The 16,302-nt window shown below is 39.9% G+C and overlaps 1 long non-coding RNA gene across 1 annotated transcript in view; it reads left to right on the plus strand.

Annotated features, from left to right (window-relative positions):
- The first annotated feature begins 552 nt into the window (after window positions 1-552).
- Window positions 553-16,302, plus strand: part of LOC112674725 (uncharacterized) — a 116,436-nt gene continuing 100,686 nt past the window's right edge. The window contains exon 1 of the long non-coding RNA XR_003145540.3: window positions 553-732. This is a non-coding gene — a long non-coding RNA (uncharacterized LOC112674725). The remainder of the gene's footprint in view (window positions 733-16,302) is intronic.

Here is a 16,302-nt window from a genome sequence, read left to right on the forward strand (position 1 = left end):
CAGTATTCTTGACCTCATTTTCACATCAGAATCTGAAACTCAGAATTTACGTCTAATTTCACAAAGCTAGGAAGTGTTGGAGTCAGAATTTGAACCCAGACAGTCTGATACCAGAAACCTCTTAGTTATAATTACGTGAAAAATATATTGATAAGAGAATTCCTAAGGCACTTTTATGCTTTAACATCTTTTTAATTCATCAAGAAAAGTCTTCAATGCAAATACAATACTACAAGGCTATACATAATAAAAATGGAATAGCTCAATTTAATAAATATTAATTCAGCACTGCAGTTGTACCATATGTTGTTTAGATATATAATCGATAATACACTGCACAGTTACACATATATGAATAAAATATTCAAGATGGGAAAGCTTCCAGTCTTGGAAGCAAATGGCAAGTGTCAACTGATCATTTCAATAATATGAAGCACGTGCTATGATGGGGGTATCCTTAGGATGCTTCTATGAGGAAGCACAAGGCACTTCATCCATTCTGAAATGAAAGAGGAGGCGGGAAAAGTCCTCCTCTGGGAGGCAGATGTCCAAGCTGGGCCTAAGCAGAAAGCCGGAGTCGGCCACGGGGGGCGGCGTGGGCGAGGGAGGCTGCAGAAGGAAGGCCGCAGGCCGGGCCGCCGGGACGCACCGGGAGCAGCGCGGACCCCGCTGGGGTCGCTGGCACCTCGCGTCAGAGGCAGGATGCAGTGGAGGAGGAGGCTGGAGCAGAAGGTGGGTCACACCATGAGGAATCGAAGTATCATTTTAAAAACTACAGATCCGGGAACCCTGGGTGGCGCCTCGGTTTGGCGCCTGCCTTTGGCCCAGGGCGCGATCCTGGGGACCCAGGATTGAATCCCACGTCGGGCTCCTGGTGCATGGAGCCTGCTTCTCCCTCTGCCTGTGTCTCTGCCTCTCTCTCTCTCTCTGTGCGTGACTATCATAAAAAAAAAAAAAAAAAAAAAAAAAAAAAATTAAAAACTACAGATCCCCCCCGGGGGGCACGGTCAGCCGAGAGGCCGCGCGCGTTCTCCACGCCCACCCACGGCCGGGGGCGCCCTCCTGCCCCCGCCGGGTCTCGGGGCGCCGGTCGGCCCGAGGCGGGCTCCACGCGGGCCCCTGGAGGGGCGGGGCGGCGAGGGTGCCCGGGCTCAGGGCGGGGAGCCGCGCCCCTCCCTCGTCCCGGGGAGGCCCGGAAGCCCAGTCTGCCGCCCGGAGCTTACGGCACTGATTTTCACGCACTATATTGTGTATGTATGTATATTTTTTACTTCCCAGTGTCTAAACATTGGAAAAGGTCGCATATAATCAGGGCTTTTGACTTCTCTCTGGCAGTTAGAAAATCTGCAGCTCTGACCCGCGGCCTCCCTGCCCCGCGTGCGCGCCCCCCTGCGGCCCCCCCCTGCGGCCCCCCTGCGGCCCCCCCTGCGGCCCCCCCTGCGGCCAGCTCGCCCCTGGGGCCCTCCGCCCCTCTGGCCCGCGCGCCCTCCTGCCCGCCCCCGCACGCCCCCGCGGCCGCCCGCCCCCCTGCGGCCCTCCCGCCCCGCCCCGCCCCGACGGCTGAGCACTGCTCTGCACCGCCCGGGCTCGCCTTAACTTTGCTCAGACAGAGAGTGTGGACAGAGAAGACGCAAGTGGAATACTTTTTGGACTCTCATCTTTGTCAGAAGCTGGAAAACAAAGCACACACCGAAGGGGCCAGTCTTGGAGGCAGAACATGCAGGGATGTTAGGGCGTCAGTGTCCTTCCCACGAAATTTCAGGAAAGATTGACGACATCCTTGTGCAATGGCTTTGCCAAACAACTGCTTTAAGTCAGTTTCACAATGTTAATACGACCACGGGAGTTTCATTCCGCCAGCTTTTCTTATATGTTAAAGAGCAAAAGGGCAGCCGGGGTGGCTCAGCGGTTGAGCACCTGCCTTGCGCCCAGGGCGTGAGCCTGGGGTCCCGGGATCGAGCCCCACGCCGGGCTCCCTGCCTAGGGCCTGCCTCTCCCTCTGCCTGTGTCTCTGCCTCTCTCTCTGTGTCTCTCATGAATAAATACATAAAATCTTTATAAACAAACAAATCTTTATTTAAAAAAAAAAAAGAGCAAGAGTTGAGCAGAGGGCGGCGCAGAACGCGCTCCGGCGGGCGGTGGGGCCTGCATGCCGCGGGCCGCCCACCGCCTCCCCACGCCGGCTCCGGCTCCGGCTCCGGCTCCGGCTCCAGCTCCAGCTCCATCGAGGGCCTCGGCGTGATCTTAGAATATGTGCGGTGGGGAAGCCAGTCCTGAATTTAGTTGTCGATGAGCAGTCCTGAGACACTTCCTGATTATTTGTGATCTCATATTTGAATTTCCGATTGTATCCTGAAAATATGAATCATCTCGGGTGAAATTTTGGAAGTAATCATGCTGGTAAACTTCAAAGCAAGCAAGACTAAGGATGACATTGATACGGGGTGGTTGGGTTTTCAAGTTTTAGTTACACGAGTACCTGTGAATACATTCTAGTCATAACCTCGACCAGGGGGCACCTGAGGGGCTGAGTTGGTTGAGCCCCAGAATCTTGGTTTCTGCTGGGGTCCTGATCTCATGGGAGGTGGGATCAAGCCACCCATGGGGCTCAGCGGGAAGCTGCTGCAGGACTCTCTCCCCCTGCCGCTCCCCCCACTCACGCAGCTCTCTCTCTCTCAAATGAATAGGTAAATCTTAAAAAATAAATAGATAAACAGAAAGGCATAGAGAATAAAAAGCGTAACTCTCCTTTACTTCCCCAATGCCCCCTCCCCCATGGATCCCACTCTCATTACCAAAAGCACCCCATGAACGTTTAGGTGTGCCTTTTTCCAAACATTTTTCTACATAATTATATATATGATACCTACTTTTGTCTGAAGGATTTATCATTTATGGAATCACACTACACATTTTGTTCTGCAACTTGCTTATTTATGTAATAAATGTTGGGAAATCTTTCCTCGTCAGTACTTTAACCACATGATTTTTAACCATTTTATAATGTTCCATATCAACTATTCTTTTTCTATTGCTAGATATTTAGATTATTTCCACTTTTCCTTTCTGATGTGGCAATTAATTCCCTTAAGCATATGTCTCAGTGCCCCTATGTGTGTAGAAAAGATATCCAGAAGTGGCATTTGCCGGTTCAAAGTATGTGTATTGCATAATTTTTTGGTACTTCCAAATTACAGTCTACCTGTGACGTACCCATCCTCTTGCCTTGTAAGTATTTTGAGTGTTTATCTATCTGAAGGGCAAAAATATGTCTCTGATTTTGCATTTGAACATTTTTAACATGTTTATTAACCATTTGTAATTGTTAAGATTTCTACTAGGATGCTTTTTCCTTCTTAATTTTCATGAAACCTTAAATATTCAGGCTGATATCTTTTTATGTATATATGTGGCAAGATTTTTTGTCAGGTTGACAGTTGCCTTTTAACTCTGCTTTTGACGTCTATTGAACAGAAATTCTCCACTTTTAAAAATTAAAATCAGTTTATGCTTTCCTCTCTAATATATGAATTTTGTGAATCCCCAGGAAGATTTTTAATATACTCTTCAGGGTTATAAATATACTCTCCTTCAGATTCTATATGTGTTACTCACCAGGCCTACTGATTTGGGTTTGAATCTCATAATTAGGTAAATGTAGTGGACACTGAGCATAAGCAAGGCTCTTCAGGGTCCAGGTGGCAATGTGCAATCAGAAACAGGCCCTTTCTCTATCTTCTAACATAATCCTGCTCTAAAATACTGTGGCTTTGGGAGTGTGGCTTGTCCGGAGACAGCATCTGAGACAAGATGCCCACTCTATGTACCTTTGTCATCACTCAGGCTCCTTTCCAGACCAGCAAAGGCAGCCTTTTCAATGGGACTGTACCTAACAAACTGATTTTAATGGTCATAATGATAATAATATCATTAATTTTTAATAACTATGTTAATAATGATGATAATGATTATCATGCTTAACATTGCCAAGAACTTTCAGTGTAACAGGGATGACATGTATCATCTCATCTCATACTCTCCGAAACCTTATGATGTAAGCATCACTGCTACTATGACCATTAGCATCGACTCATGTTTTCTGAAAGTGCCACAGCTAGTAAATAGCAGAGTCAGAATTTAAATCAAAGTCTGTTTGACTCCAGAAGCTATGATTATTGCCAAGGAATTATCCTGTCTCAAACTTAGATGATTCATGAAATTATCCCTTGAGAATATGCAAAAAACAATTGAGGGAGACTAATAAAGTGGCTAAGGTCCTCAAAACTAGTAAATAGGGGTATGTGTCTTGTAAGTTGAGTGTTCAACCTATAGAAGTAGAATGAAAAATTGATAGAGAAAAAAATAGAATGATCTCCAGAAGCATATAAGATCAAACGTGATTAAAAAAATAATCCATAGAAGTACTAAAAAGATCAGGTGATTTTTCAAATAACTTGGAAGAGGAAATAAACTTTCTAAATGTCAAACAAAATTCAGAAACCACTAAAAATTTTTTGTAAAAATAAGAACTTTCTGCATTGCAAAAATGACCAAAAGCCAAATGACAAATGGTAACTTCGGGGAAAGAATGGGCTAGGAATTTGCAACCAATGTCACTAATAAAAGACCAAAAGCCTTAAACTTATATAACTCAGTAGGAAGAGTCCAATAACCAAACTGAGAAAAAACAGAAGTCAAATATTAATAGAAAATCTTTTTTAAAAATTGGTTCTTAGACACATGAAATATTCCTCAGCCTCACTGATAATTTTTAAAAATAATAAAATGAGGTTATATTTTCATCTACCAGGTTGGCCATGATAAGAGAGAGAGAAGGAGAGAGAGAAAACTTATGCTGGGCAGAGCTGAAGGGAAAATGCATTATGAATACGTGTATTTCTTATACATTGTTGGTTGAAAACTATATTGGTATATCCACTCTACATAGGAAGCTTACAATTTTTAATTTTTTAAAAATAAAATTGCACATACTCTTTGATCCAACAATTCCACACTTAAGTATGATGCTACAAATAAATGATCACTTGTGAAAATGGTATTAATATAAAGATATTCATCGCATTACAATAGCAAAGATGGAAAACAGCTTAATAAGGGATCATATAATATTTAAAAGGATGAGTAAATTTCAATATATCCATATAAAGAAATACTTCAGAATCGGTAAAAAGAAATAAGCAGCTTAAACAGACTACATTTTTATTAACTTAAAAAGCAAAATACAAAGGAGTATATAGATTATGGCAATATTTGTGGGGGGAAATTTTGTATACATCCCCCCTTCCCTGCCACACACACACATAAACACATACAGAGAAAATCTCGGGAAGTAGTCACAAGAACAGGAAGGAAACTGAATGGTTGGGAAATAGGAGTCAGGGTGCAATTATTTTTCACCATATACTCGTATGCATGTTTTGAATTTTGAATCAAATAGAAATAATACCTATTAAGATTTTAATGATGAATGTTATTGGGAAATTTACAAGGATATCTTCAGCAGGAAGTATTTTTATAGAAAAAAGATATTGAAGATGACCTCAATATTTATCAACAAGGAAACGATTTTTTAAGTGGTACATGGAGTGGTCTGCAGTTGTGAAAACATTAATTTAGTCTTTATAAATGTTCACTTTTAAGATTAAAAAACACATACAATCAGTGTAATCTGATCCCAAGGTTTATAAAACAAAAACTGTGTATATGTATGCAAATGCACATATCTAGGTGTGTTCATGAAAGAGGGCCTTAGGCTTTTATACTCTATGGATACCTGAAAAATAGGAGATGGCAGTGTGTAATCACTCCAATTTTTATTCACTTCTGTGTTGTTTGAATTGTATAAGGCCATGTGTTACATTTATTGTTAAGTACGTATAGTCTTACAAATCAAGTCATTGAGACCTTATTTGTAAGTGGAGGATAGAGAAGTCAAGGACCTGGTGGTTATGTAACACCAAGCTATTTTATTATTTTTCTCTGAGTTACCCAAACAGGCATAGTTTCTGCTTCATCTACTCGATATACTCAAACATTAGGAAATACATTTAAATGAGAAATATGTACTTGTTTACAATATGCCAAAGTTTATATGCTAAAATTAACCTACAGTCTACACCTCGACCTCAATAAAAAAGAAGTGTTTGATAAGGAGCTATAAAGGTACTTGATTGGGTTAAAAAAAAAAAGTGAGGTTTCAAATTAAGTTAAGAAAACAGCCTCAATTTTAACTCTGAATTTCTTATGTATTTATTCTTTTGAAGCCCTATGTCAGGCCAATTTACAGATGGTCTGGTAAGCCACAGGAAAATAACCCCACTTAGCTCATGAATCATAAGCAGTTACTCTAAATAGTTATTAATGCAACTTCTCAAGGCATCTGCCTTGCCTCAAGGGAACATTTTACCCATAAGTTTGAATCTTGCTCAAAAGTAAAATGGGTAGATTGATGCCCTGCTTATAACTGAAGCTGCTTCCTAATGAAGTCCTTTGGGTACTTTATAATCTAAATTCTCCACCACAAAGAAGGATTAAAATGACTTCAATTTCATACAGAAATTCTGTTCTGTAATTAACAAAGTTTATACAAAGGCCCACGTTCAACAGAGTTTCACAGTTAAAACCACGGGCACTCTAAAATGCTAGCGGACCTTCACTTTCAGATTTTTTAGAATGCCAGCTACTAATGCGCAGAAAGCATGTTTTCCACATGTTCTTTAGTGTACTTGAATCTTTGGTTGTACTTAACAGATATTAACCAACAATGAGTTTTCCATTTTCAAAAAAAGTCACTTACCTTGCATGTGCCTAAAGAACTAGTCCTGGATGGGAATGAAACCCTCCAAGGACTCAACCGGGTAAATCAAGTTCTGTTCAGTTACTCGAGTACTGTTCCACTTGGTGTCAGGGATGTGGATATTTAACTTTATTGTTTTAGATAGGAAGGATGCATACTCTATGTTTTTGCAACATAACTCAACATGACTCATTTACAAATGACATTAAAGAGAATGGGTGTAGGTAGGGATACCTGGTGACTCAATAGGGTAAGTGATCTCAACTCTTGGTTAAAAAAAGAGAGAGAATGAGTTTAAAAATACTGGACTATAACCCTTCATGATTAAGTACATTGGCAATAAAATGGCTTTCCTAAAGGCTAACTATCGATGATATCCTATGCCATCCATGAAATATCCAGGTTAACAGGGCTTCACGGTAAGCAATGAATGTAAAAATATTCCCAGGGCTCTATTTTGATCAACAGGCTAAGTCACCGCCCCTACCAAACACTTTGTTTATGGAAAGCTTTGGTTTCTTTCTTTTCATCCTCTATGAAATGGACGTTCTGGTGAAGCTTGCATTACCTAGAAAACAGGGACAAATTATAATATTAGAAAGAGTACAGTACTGGAATTAAGGAATGTAAGTTCTAGCCAAAATTCTGTCAAGAACAGGCTGAACTATAAAGGAAAGTCAGTTTTCTACAGTCCTTAGTTCCCTCACTTTATATATAAATAAAGGGCTAACATTAAAATTTCCCTTGGGTCTCACCAGGTCTATAAGGCAATATAGAATCATGTTTAAGAGATTATCCTCAGGGGGATCCCTGGGTGGCTCAGCGGTTTGGAGCCTGCCTTTGGCCCAGGGCGAGATCCTGGGGTCCCTCCCTCCTCCTGTGTCTCTGCCTCTCTCTCTCTCTCTCTCTGTGTCTCTCTCTCATAAATAAATAAATAAATAAATAAATAAATAAATAAATAAATAAATAAAAATCTTTAAGAGATTGTCTTCAGTGATATGTACTGCTTGTGCAAATTTGGGCAGGATCATTAACTTTTTGTGCTTCAATTCCTTATCGGGAAAATCAGGATAATAATAACGTATACTACGTTGGATTATTGGTAGTTGTCCATGAGTTAATATGTGTGTAGAATCTAATCTGCTCCCAAAAATCACGATGGCAAAGATGAAAATGATAATGGTGGTGATGCTGTTAGTGATGACTATGATTTTATGGACTGAACATTATGAGAGAAGGTAAAGTACAAATATTTGGATCAGCTACAAGCTGTACAAAATCCTAAACAATACAAAATATGATTATATATATTAGTCAAAGAAGAAATTCAGTTGAGAAACTCATTTCCCTTTTTAGTCTCTCAAGAACAGAGCCACCGTTCGATAATATTCCTTTATAAAGCCACTCTCAGAAACATTGAGTCCCATATTCCTACACAAAAAGACTCTTCACAAATGAATCAACTAATCCCTGTACCACCTGGAAATGGAAATTCTTAACACCTAGATCATAATCCTTCTGCCCAGATGGCTAGCAGTTTCACCCCTGAATGTAGCTGGCCCATCGGTTCCCTCTGATTCATGGGGCCTCCTTTCTCATTAGTGGAGGCGTTCCCTGGAGGAGCCCAGTCCAGCGACTGACCACATGCAGCCACTTAGGCAAGCCTCCAGGAAGTACTGCTTTGCCAAAAGATGGTGAAACTCTTGCTTGATGTTTTCCGCCTCACATCCATGTCCCTGTGAAACTGGCAGGGGGCGGGGCGGGAGCAGAAGGGGGGTGTATGACTGAAAACCACTCCCCTTTGGTTTACAGAAACTGTAGTTAGTGACTGACTGGAGCCATTATCGATGCACTAGAGCCATGTCAGGGCCCACCAATCAGCGAGCGATGATCGAGCAACACCGTGAAGGATGCAGTTATTTTCAATAAAAAGGATGGTGGTTTTAAAAACAGACTGTTAAACTCAATCACGCTCTTCCTGGGAAAGTCTAATCAAATGTGTTTGTGTTGTTAAACAAATTTTCTATACTGTCTCCCAGTTCAGGGGGACAAAATCAGCCCTCAGCAGAATTATAATAAGTTTTGGGGGAAGTAATCTAATCTCTTCTTTTGTCCATCCAATGCCCAAGGATAAACAAGTTCCTTTTTAAATTTACTGTAAACTGCAAACAGATATCCAATCATGTTAAAATTTTGTGTGAGATTAGAGGAAATTGGCTCAAAGTGAGGGCCTGGATTGTTTTCCTGCAAATAAAGTATATGAGCTTGGTAAATAGACTTAGTGACTTCTATTTCGGATACTTAGAGGTTCATTTTTACTTATTGGATAGATGTTATTTTTCAAAATTTGAGATTCTTGAATTAGTGAGCTAGTGTTGCTAATGAGCACATTTATCATTGCTTTAGAGTCGCTTAGTCATCTCCATGTCTATTATTTCCATCATGAAATAGAAACATTGAAGGAGCAAAGGCTCTGCCAAAGCCACTTCACACAGGTCTTACACATGGGCCATACAGTTAGTAGAGTCCTAATGCCAAGTAAAAGCAGTAAAAGAGATTTAAAAAACAACAACGACTCAAATTTGTAATGAAAAACAAAATCCATATCTTCCAGCTTGGCATACAGCCCCCTGAGGGCTAAAATAGTGACTCATTTACCTTTTTATCCCAACACTGAATACAGTGTCTGGCATATTCTATAGTAGTTGCCTTAATCATTACTTGTTGATAATGAATAAATAAAGGAGGTCTTTTTAACTGACTCCTAACACAAGGCAGCCCAGTGTAATGGCTAGACTATTTACCCATCGTGAGTTTTTTTTCTCATCTGTAAATTGAGTATGATAATATAATACTCAGGAGGGTAATTGTAGGACCTATGCTGACACAGGACCCGGCCCAAAGCAGGTACTGTTTGCTGAACTGGAATCTTAGATACTTTAAAATAAGTTAATAGGCAAAGAGAGAACATGCATGCCATCCGTTCACAGAGTTTGTTTAGATCAGAACAGCTTGCTGCAAAAGAGGAGGTGGACTTTCCCTCAACATGGGGAACATTTATAGGTAGTCTCCGTTCCCTAGTTATGGAGATTGTATTTATCAACAGCAAGGGATTTGCTAAGAACAACTTGCAACAGACCAGAATCTTACATCTGTGTAATTGCTGGCTGAGCTATTGGGCACTGCGTCATTCAGAAACACGATGGGCACAATTGAAATTTGGGTCTGTAAACCCTCTTGGGCCAGCAACCCCAACCCTACTCAGTTAAGAGACTGACTACTTTAATGAATCTATAAGACCAGTTTCATATTTAAGGGCTTAAATATCCATTTTGGAACATCCAAGTCTCTCTTGTTTATCTTTTTTTTTTCTCTTAGACACAATTTTGATTTGATTTTTTTTAAGATTTTATTTATTTATTTATTCATGAGAGACAGAGAGAGAGAGAGAGAGGCAGAGGCAGAGGGAGAAGCAGGCTCCTTGTGGGGACCCTGCTGTGGGACTCAATCCCAGGACCAGGATCACGGCCTGAAGGCAGATGCTCAACCACTGAGCCACCCAGGCATCCCACAATTTTGATTTTAACAGACTCATTTGCCACTGCATCAAGAAAATGGTAAGCTTAGGTAAAGAAAACCATATCAAAATCATTCACATTTATTATTTAATAGCTATAGAAATGGGTTTAGTGTGGGCAGAAAAAGGTGACATCAAAACCATGGTTTCTAAACCAACCCTGTCCCCTATTATGGTGATGAATTGAAAGTGGCTAGGACTACTCTATTCAGGTTTCACAAAATCCAAAGTATGCTTTTATCCAATTAATAAACTAATAAATTTAGAGTGTATAGAGTGTTCCTCTTTTATAAAGGAATCTAAGCCCAAGGTTAGTGAAATAAACATCTTAGCAAAGCAATAGCAACAAAAACAGAGAAACCAACTTTTTATATATTCCTCACTGTGACAAAAGGTTACAGTGATGGAACTGATTAGATTGGTTAAATTTCCCAGGTTGACACACTGGAGCCACTCACCATAACAAGAGAGCACTCTATGTCCTCCAGATTTTATTTTGGATTGTTGGGGAAGGTAAACACATCTCCTGCTCTAAAGAGGAACACCATGTGCTGTTGGAGACATTCCTGGTCTTACTACCTAAATAACTTACAGAATATTCCACAAGTCTTACTGGAATTCATGCAGAAGCATTATTTAATGGTAATCAACTTATTTCTTGTGTTGGAACAAATGCTATCATGCTGTCCCACTGTTCACTATGATTCTCACAGGGTTCCAGGAATTATGCCCAGTGTGATGTCTCAAGAGCAATAGAAAAATAGCTTTGTTTTGCATGACTTTTTTTTTTCATTTTAGAGCCACCATAACAAATTATGGATAGCAAATAACTTTTTTATTTTTTATTTACCAAACCTCTCTCCATCAAAGCTATTAGTACTAACCGCAGCCATGGGGGGATATAAATCAGAAACAGTGAGGTGGACAAACAGAGACTGGGTATTTTGTCATCAACCAAATGGAGTACTGAGGCATGTAATAAAACAGTAACTGCTTTTGACTACAACCACTAATCACCCATAGCCACTCTCAGATTCGAAAACTGCTCAGGGTTGGCCTCTTCCTTGATAGTCAAAGTATGTGGCTGCCTAACGGTATCATTTGAGGAGTACTTCAAGTCTCTCTGACTGATAAATGTCCACCTTGTTAGTTTCTAGAGTTCTAAGACTCTATATTAAGGTTTTATTCATTAGGGTTAAGCCCCATGGCTTGTTAGCATAGTAATATTCCTGAAATCCATAAACAGTAGGCCTTGATCCAAACTCTCCGTATCCATTAGAGGCAATGCCTTCTGAAGAATGACTTCCTTTGGGCTTCTCCTGAGTCTCCCAAAGGCAACTAGATGAGTACTCTCCAACTTTGACATATATACAAATTATCTGGCCATCTTATTAGAATACGGTTTCTGATTCAGTAGGTCTAGGGTTGAGCCCAAGATTTTCTATATTTATAATACATTCCTTGATGCAGCTGCTACTGATCTGTAGACCACACTTGGAGTAGCAAGCTCCTAGACTTTTCCCAAGGTCCCCTAGGCTGGGACACAAGACCAGGGGTCAGCAGGACTTTACTGTAAAGGGACAGATAGTAAATATTTTAGGTTTTGTGTGCTATAGGGTCTTCGCTGCAACCATTCAACTTGGCAGTTATAGCAAGAAAGTATCCATAGACTATATGTAAGTGAGTAGGCGTGGCTATTAATAAAGTATTTGAACAAAACTTTATTTACAAAACCAGGCAGCAGGACAAATCTGGCTCACAGGCTATGGTTTGTGGACCTCTGCTCTAGCCATGCCTAATCAAGGCAAAGAAAAACAATGCAAACAAAAGAGCAACCAGGAAGCAAAACTGTGTGTTTCACTATCCTCATAGAAAATTTGGAGTTACCTTGAGAAGCCTAGCCTTATGCTCTAAACCAATAGGACATGAGAAATGGACATTCAAGAGTACCAAACCACCTACCACTTCACAAGTTTATGTGTAACTTGCCTTGTGCTCATTTTGGGTTGTTCCTAGCAGAATAAGGGATCTAGGACTAAGAAAGAGGCAAGGCAAGTTTATACCCTGTGAGCTCATACCCCTACCACCAGCCTTTTGTTAATACAGGTAAAATCACATAAAAAAAGATTGTTGGCAGCCAAGAGGAGAAAAGGTATTCCTGATGTACCGTGAGGTTCACTGTACAAGCAACACAGAGATGGCCCTCCCTTTTGTCTAAGAGATCTAACCCCTGCCCTCAGAGTTGATGGTGTAGTGGTGGCTTTGCTGTGAGAAGAACCATGAGGGCAGGAATTCTGGAGCTTTGAGCAGTAACAGGACAAACATATAGCTCCACTGTGACTGCAGAATGAGCGGCTGTTACCCAGGATTGAAAAAGGATGCAAAGAGGCTCAGGAGGAAAGAAGTGTATGGGAGCAAAAGAATCACATATGTCAGAACTGAAAGGCCTTTGGAAAAACAGAGTATAAGTAGGAGATAGTGAGAAATAAGATGAAAAGGTATGCAAAACCCAAATAATAAAAAGTCTTATATATAGCACAACCCTATAATCTATCAACCAAAGCAGAATACATTTGTGAGTGAAAGGAGGGACTGTTAATTATGCTGAAATAACAAGCATAAACTGACACTATTCCAGGAAAGTGGATATATGGTCAGCTTACTTATAAACCATATGAAGGAAAAAATAAACATAAATAAATGATATGAAGGAGATAGGTCTATAAGTGCAATGGGAAGCTGTTAAATATTTAGGGCAAGTGGTGATATGACCGTATTTGTGTCTTAAAAGAATTATTCTGGCCACATTATACCGAAAATGGAGGCAGGACAATCATGAGGCAATTACTACAATATCCATGTGGGAGATATGGTAATCTCAACCAGAGACATGACATTAGGCAGGAAAGAAGTTAATAGAGCCAAGAGCTACTTGGGACTTAGAATCTGTAGCACTTAGAAATGATTAGGTTGGTCACTGGGGGGAGGTGGTAAGGAGAAAGAGAGAAGAGGGCGTCAAGGATGAATTCTTGGTCTCCACTCTGAGCAAATGAATTCATAGTGGTGACATTCAATATTAGTAAGCATAGAAGTCATTATAGATCTGATTATAGATAAGTATGAATGAAGTTTTTGTATATTCTAAGCTTGAGAGGTTGTGGACCATCCCAATGGAAATGTCCAGCAGGCAACTGGCTACATATGTGGACATGAAACACATGAGAAAAGATCAGGGTGGAGATATGATTTGATGATCATCACCTTATAGGTAGTAATTGAAATCATAAATTGTCCATGTAGAATGTGTAGTAAGAGAAGAGAATGTGGCCTCAGACTTAACAGATATGAATTTCACAGGCCCCAAACCAAGGCATGCAAAAAAACACTAACTTCCTTTATTTTGGGAAATATTGCATTACATTTTACCCCCTCTTAGATAAGCATCCTTGGTTGAGTGAATTCCTTTATAATCAGTTGCCATTTATTAAGTGCATGTTCTACAAAAGGCATTGGCATAGCCTGGCACCTAGTAGTCTTCTTATTGTATCTCTGATGCTGACACCCAGACCATGTATTACTCTTTTTTTTAATTTTAATTTGATTAATTAACATATAATGTATCCCTGGTTTCAGAGGTAGAGGTCAGTGATTCATCATTCTTATGTAATACCCAGTATATCAAGTGCCCTCCTTAATGTCTGTCACTCAGTTACCCCAACCCCCCCAGACCCCTCATCTCCAGTGACTCTCAGTTTGTTTCCTATGATTAAGAGTCTCTTATGGTTTATCTCCCTCTCTGATTTCGTCTTGTTTTATGTTTTCCTTTCTTCCCCTATGATCCTCCATTTTGTTTCTTAAATTCCACAGATGGATGAGGTCACATGATAATTCTCGTTCTCGGATTGACTTCTTTCGCTTGGCATAATATCCCCTAGTTCCATCTGGATTCTCTATTCTGTTCCATTGATCTAGTTATGCCAGTACCACTCAGTCTTGATGATTACAGCTTTGTAAAATAGTTTGACGTCAGGAGTTGTGATGCCTCCAGCTTTGGATTTTCTTTTCAACATTCCTTTGACTAAAAAAAAAAATTTTGATTAAAAAAAAGCATTCCTTTGACTATTTGGGGGCTTTTCTGGTTCTGTACAAACTGAAGGATTTTTGGTTCCGATTCTGTGAAATAAGTTGATAGTATTTTGATAGGGATTGCGTTGAATGTATAGATTGCTCTAAGTAGCATAGACATTTTAATAATATTTGTTCTTCCAATCCACGAGCATGGAATGTTTTTCTATTTCTTTGTGTCTTCCTCAATTTCTTTTGTGAGTGTTCTATAGTTTTCTGAGTACAGATCTTTTGCCTCTATGGTTAGGTTTACTCCTAGGTATCTTATGGTTTGGGGTACAATTGTAAATGGGATCAGCTCCTTAAAAACACTTTCTTCTGTCTCATTGCCAGTGTATAGAAATGCAACTGATTTCTGTGCATTGACTTTATACCCCGACACTTTGCTGAATTCCAGTATGAGTTCTAGCAATTTCGGGATGGAGTTGTTTGAATTTTCCAAATACAGTATCATGTTATCTGCAAAGAGTGGGAGTTTGACCTCCTTGCTGATTTGGATGGCTTTCATTTCTTTTTGTTGACTGCTGAGGCTAGGACTTCTAGTACTATGTTGAACAACAGTGGTGATAGTGGACATCCCTGTCATGTTCCTGACTTGAGGGGAAAAGCTCTCAGTTTTTCCCCATTGAGAAGGATACTTGCTGTGGGCTTTTCATATATGGCTTTTATGATATTGTGGTATGTTCCCTCTGTCTCTACACTGTGAAGAGTTTCAACCAAGAAAGGATGCTGCTGTACTTTGTCAAATGCTTTTTCTGCATCTATCGAGAGGATCGTATGCCTCTTGTTTTCTTTTATTAATGTAGTGTATCACATTGATTGATTTGTGGATGTTGAACCACTCTTGCAGTCCAGGAATAAATTCCACTTGGTTGTGGTGAAATTTTAATGTACTGTTGGATTTTATCGGCTAGTATTTTGGTGAGAATTTTGGTATCTATGTTCATCAGTGTGATATTGGTCTGTAATGCTCCTTTTTAGTGGGGTCTTTGTCTAGTTTTAGGCTCATGGTAATGCTGGCTTCAGCATTTAGAAAGAGTTTGGAAGTTGTCTCTCCATTTCTATTTTTTGAAATAGCTTTAGAAGTATAGGTACTCATTCTTCTTGAAATGTTTGGTAGAATCCATCTGGGAAGCTATCTGGCACTGGACTCTTGTTTTGATTACTCCTTCAATTTCCTTGCTGGTTATGAATATGTTCAGGTTTTCCATTTCTTCCTTTGGTAATCTATACATTTCAGTTTTGGTAGTTTCCAGGAATGCATCTATTTCTTCCAGGCTGCCTACTTTGTTGGCATATTGTTGCTCATAATATATTCTTATAATTATTTGTATTTCTTCAGTGATGGTTGTGATTTCTCTTTCATTCGTGATTTTATTTATTTGGGTCCTTTCTCTTTTCTTTTTGATAAGTACGGCCAAGGATTTATCAATCTTATTAATTCTTTCAAAGAACCAGCTCTTAGTCTCATTGATCTGTTCTACTGTTCTTTTTGTTTCTATTTCATTGATTTCTGTTCTAATCTTTATCATTTCTCTTCTCCTGCTGGGTTTAAGCTTTACTTGTTGTTCCTTCAGGTGTAAGGTTAGGTTGTGTATTTGGACCTTTCTTATTTGTTCAGAAAGGCTTGTATTGCTATATCCTTCCCTCTTAAAACTGCCTTTGCTGCATCCCAAAGATTTTGAACAGTTAACTTTTCATTTTCATTTGTTTCCATGAATTTTAAAAATTATTTTATTTCGTGGTTGGTCCATTCATTCTTTGGAAGGATGCTCTTTAGTCT

Source organism: Canis lupus, chromosome 36 (assembly GCF_003254725.2).
Source record: "Canis lupus dingo isolate Sandy chromosome 36, ASM325472v2, whole genome shotgun sequence".
NCBI lineage: Eukaryota > Metazoa > Chordata > Mammalia > Carnivora > Canidae > Canis > Canis lupus.